The 4899-nt window shown below is 41.6% G+C and overlaps 1 long non-coding RNA gene across 3 annotated transcripts in view; it reads left to right on the top strand.

The window, feature by feature from the left end:
- LOC129691762 (uncharacterized) overlaps window positions 1-1807 on the top strand; it is a 65854-nt gene extending 64047 nt beyond the window's left edge. For all 3 annotated transcript variants that reach the window (XR_008722548.1, XR_008722549.1, XR_008722547.1), the window contains one exon: window positions 1564-1807. This is a non-coding gene — a long non-coding RNA (uncharacterized LOC129691762). The remainder of the gene's footprint in view (window positions 1-1563) is intronic.
- The last annotated feature ends 3092 nt before the right edge of the window (window positions 1808-4899 follow it).

Genomic DNA, 4899 nt, shown 5'->3' with positions numbered 1-4899 from the left:
TTCCTTCCTTCCTTCCTTCCTTCCTTCCTTCCTTCCTTCCTTCCTTCCTTCCTTCCTTCTTTCCTCTCTTTGTCTTTCTCTCTCTCTCTCCCTGTCTTTCATTTTTCTTTCCTTTTTTGTTATTTGTACATAGACAGCTTAATGATGACATAGCACACAAATCTTAAGGTTCTTCCCTCCACTTGGTTCCACATGAAATATCTGAACACAGACAGTGAGTGTATAAGAAAGCATCCCGTGGGAGAAAGTAGTAGCAGGAGGCTTGAAATAATTCTCCTGGATTCAGTTTGTACAGTGATTTGTCTGTCTTCTGTCTCTCCTTATGTGTTTCCAAGTTCAATGTCCAAGTGACAAGCTTTTCTCCAGGAATTCTCCCCAGTGCCCTTTGTTTCTGATGACATTCGATGGCTAAATGTTACTGAGTGTCTCCTGGTCTTGTTTCTGGTCCTCGTAGCTAAGAATGTCATTGAAGGATGAAACCTTGTTAATTTGTGATGTTACAACTTAAGTGTGCTTTGTGTCACTTACATGTAGCTTAAAATGTTCCTTAATGTAGCATGAAATGATTGGTTAGCTTGGAAATGGTTGTGAAGTCATGTGAAGAAAATAAGTTTTACATCCGACCAAGATAAATTCACTCTAGTGCTTTATGGCTTTTTATTCCTATGTGATCGTAATAAAGTCTCATGTAGGGATGGAAGCCATGAAATACATTGTGAAAATTCATCACCTAAGAAGGGGCCGTCAGTATAGAGAACTGTAGCCTGTGGATCGTGATGGAGACGTGAGCTAGTGGACCTCTCTGCTACCCTCTTGTTGTTCCTTGAGTGTCTTTATCCTTAGGCATTGACAGCTAAAGAATGGAAGTTGTGAGAGTGTGTTCATTTTCTTGACCACCAATTAACATGCACATTTGACTTTGTGCCTCTCTGTCTATCATACATTTTTCCTCCGTTTTTTCTGTTGCTGTTTGTTTGTTTTTTCTACTAACGAACATGCTCTGGGAGAATGTTAAGAGCCCACCCATTTGGAGGCAGCATTCAAACCTTCTGTGACTTTTTGTTTTTGGACAACTTTTGAGGTCTTTCTTCTGAAACAAAGAAGAAATAGACAAACCAGATTTGTCCTCTTGGAAATGTGGTCCAGATTTCTCTACTCCCAATCTCCAAAATAAAGGTATACCTTGCATGGGCTAGCTCCATACCTAGATCCAAAGATCCCATAAAAGTCTTTTTGCCTTTACAGGTCTGATATAGTGAAAAGGCCTTTGAAGCTTTGAAGGGGGTTGGGTTCTGAAATCTTCACCAAGTCAGCAGTGTGACAGGGTCATGTGAAATAAATTGTTGGACTCTCTCCTTGTCTTTAAAAATGGGGGGGGAGGAGGGATGACACGAACATTGTTATAAGGATTAAATGAGATAAAACATCTGTATTTTACCTGACAAAGTATTGGGCCTTGACTTTGTTTTAAAAAGCTCATGAAATATATTAGTTTTTCTCCCTTCCCCCCTTCCTGTTCCTGTCTTTCCCTACCTCCCTGACTCCTACCCTTTCCTTCTTCAGATGTTACTCTTTCTAGAACACCACCTTTGGATCTAAGCTGGACCTTTGAGAAAGAAAAGACTTCAGTGAAAGACCCCTTTACATACAGTTTAATTACCTTTTATCTGAACTGCTTAATACGTACTATCCAACTATATTCTTCTTTTCTGCCTCTTGTGTATTTTTTTTGCCTGAACTGCTTTAATATTGACTATTGAACTACCTAGTCATTCTGAAATTTTAAAAGAGAACTCTAATAAAAAGCTTATCTGTGTTATTATCTTTTGTCTCTCTGCTTCCTCTGCACAATGCGATAGTACCCTGTGTTTTACAACTGTCTTTCCTGCTATAAGAGGGCAAATGATACTTCTTAGAAGTCACTCATTGAAGGTACCATGAGAACTGTTTTTCTCTCCTTCATAGCTCATTGCCTGTCAGTGTGTGGGAACAAACTGCCAGGGTAATTGTAACTTATCTTTTAAATAACTAAACTTTAGACTTTGGAAATCACTAAGGTCTATAGAATAATTGTGGGTAAGAAAAAGAACATTGAAAGAGCACACATAATAAAAATTTAAAAAATTCCACAGTAATATAATTGCATTGCTATCAAAACAGAATATAGTGAGAACCAGAGACCCTTCAGTTGCCTCTGGAGTGCTTTTATTATCATTGAGTTTTCTCTTTAGACCCAGTGCTTGCCCTTATCTCAGTTCTTATTTAATGACTCCAATATGCATGAGGTATGCAAACATTTGTAAACCAGTGAATGAGGGAAAGAGGAGGAGAAAAAGAAGGATAATATAGGGGGGATTAAAGGACTAAAAAACATGGAAACATATTTTGTTTAAGGAAGAGAGAAAAACCATGTACTCAAATAAATACTCACCTGCAAGAATGAAGAGAGTTTAAGTTTGTAACACAGTAGTTAGCACTGGGCCGTTCAAGATAAACGTCACAGGCAAACTTAGTGTAGGGCTCTACACAAGTGAAATTCCCTAGAATTGGGGGGGGGGGGAACTCTGTGTTAGAAGCTAGAGTAACAGCCACATTTCCATAGGCCAGAGTCAAAAGACTTGAAACTAATTTGTCAAGAAATGTATGAAAAGCTTTTATGAATGGTTCCTGGAAAAATTTCCAACATGTAAAGCATTGTACCCTAGAGAACATATTTACTTGTAAAAAATCTTCACAAGTATCATTAGGAGCAGAGAGAGGATTTTAATGGACACTGTTAGATTAATTAATGACTGCTGAGTCTCAGTGGGCCGCAATTATCTATTAAAGCTGCAGGAAAGGCTGAGTCTAGGCTGCCAGAGTACCTATGAGTTCAAGGATGGCCATGTATTTGTGTGCAGGCACACACAGGCGAACATCCTGCCCATTCATTTTGAGAGATTGTATCTAAACTCTAACACTGGGAGGAGTTAAGACAGTTTGTGAGATGGCGATTGTCTTGAGGGAGAGCTTCTTACTCTACATGGGCCCGTTGGGATTATGGTCTGGCAATGTATCTCAGAGGATATTCTTACTTCAGAGGCCCATAGAGCAGAAGGCTGCAAAGAGAAGCAATCTCATTTACTAATGAATGGACAAACCCTTGCACCTTGCCAGGGTGTTAGCGCCATCAAGAGATACAGAATGTATTGTGAAGTATGAGTAATTCACGTGCTGCTCCATGGGATGGCTCTGCTCATTAAAGGCTTTACCAACAACTTCATGGTGATTAGTGGAAGGTGGTATCTGCGGGTCTGGCTTTGAGCAGCTTAAGAAAACACACATTATCCTGTTGGTGCTATTTTCAATTACTTAGTTTGGGGTTTCTTTTTAATTATTTTTATTTTTATTAATTACAGTTTATTTCCTTCGTATCGCCCCTGTAGCTCCCTCCCTCCTCCCCTCCCAATCAAACCCTCCCTCCATCTTCTCCACCTGTGTCCCTCCCCCACTCCACTGATAGGGGAGGTTCTCTTCCCCTTCCCTCTGATCCTAGTCTATCAGGTCTCATCAGGAGTGGCTGCATTGTCTTCTTCTGTGGCCTGGTAAGGCTGTTCCCCCCTCAGGGGAAGGTGATCAAAGGGCAGGCCAGTTAGTTCCTCTCAGAGACAGTCCCTGTCCCCATTACTATGGAACCCACTTGGACACTGAACTGACATGGCTACCTCTGTGCAGGGGTTCCAGGGTATCTCCATGAGTGGCCCTTGGTTGGAGTATCACTGCCCAGGGTGCTCTGACCTGGAAGGCACTGGACACTTTGCAATTTTGAATTTTGTGGGTTAATCTTACATGGATGGGGCAGGTGTGCAAGACCTCGTGCAGTTCCATAGCTGACAGCTGTAGGTCCTCTGTGGACTTTGATCAAGGGTGAGGTGTACAGATGAGGTTGGTGACTTCTCTGCCAACTGAAGAGTCTCAGGAGATGTCGTCTGTAGCTGCCATCCCAGTAAGCCAGCAGGTGAAATGACTCGAACATTTTCCTGCCTGGTTGGAGGTTCAGACCCCTCTTTGTCCTTTTCAGAGTTCGTGACAAGTGAAAACACCCAGGCCTGTACACCTCTCTTTTGTAAGAACGTGGGCAGTTTGGGCTCCTGTCACTGCCCTGGTGGTCCCATTGCTTCTCTTAACTTGGGAATAGTTTGGGGTTTCTTAATGTCTCTACCTCCCTTCCAACCTCCCACCACTAGGTAGGAGACAAAGAAGGTTAGGAAGGACAGGGGACGTAGAACTCTTTAGACTTAGTTCCAGTTAGTTAGGGTTGTCCGTTTCTTTGGGAAAATACCAATCTCAGTCATCAGGATATCTAGCAGTCCAGCAAGAGCAAAGGACAAATGCAGCAGAACAAATAAGCAGCCTTCTTCCTCTTTCTGTATCTCCTTGAAGCATTCTTCCTGACTGGTATTTAGACCCTCTCAAAGTCCTCAGATTAAATTATCTCCAGCTGACAAAGACTACACCTCTCTCTTCGCTGCACCAAGCAATTATCAGCTGTGGTCAAACTAAGGCAGTCCTATATCCCATACTTGGGATAAAAACAAAAGCCTGTTTACATGACATAACTGAGTTTTTAAAGAACCCAAACCTTCTACTACATCGTCCAATGCATTAAAATCCAAAACTTGGACTGTGGGCTTATGGAATCTCCTAAGAAGATGAAATAAAGAGTTCAGAATTTTCTTCTCTTTTGATTGGTACAATAAAGTCTGACTCCATTCCATGTTTCACATAGCAGAAGCTGATCTGTTTAGTCACAAAAAAGACTCACTTAGAAGTGCTGTCTTTGCACAGGTAGGAAGAGGCTCATGCCAACCACACACACACACACACACACACACACACACACACACACACACACACACA

The sequence above is a fragment of the Psammomys obesus genome, unplaced genomic scaffold (assembly GCF_907164565.1).
Source record: "Psammomys obesus unplaced genomic scaffold, mPsaObe1.curated_primary_1811, whole genome shotgun sequence".
Classification (NCBI taxonomy): Eukaryota; Metazoa; Chordata; class Mammalia; order Rodentia; family Muridae; genus Psammomys; species Psammomys obesus.
This window is presented reverse-complemented; position numbering and strand designations above follow the sequence as displayed.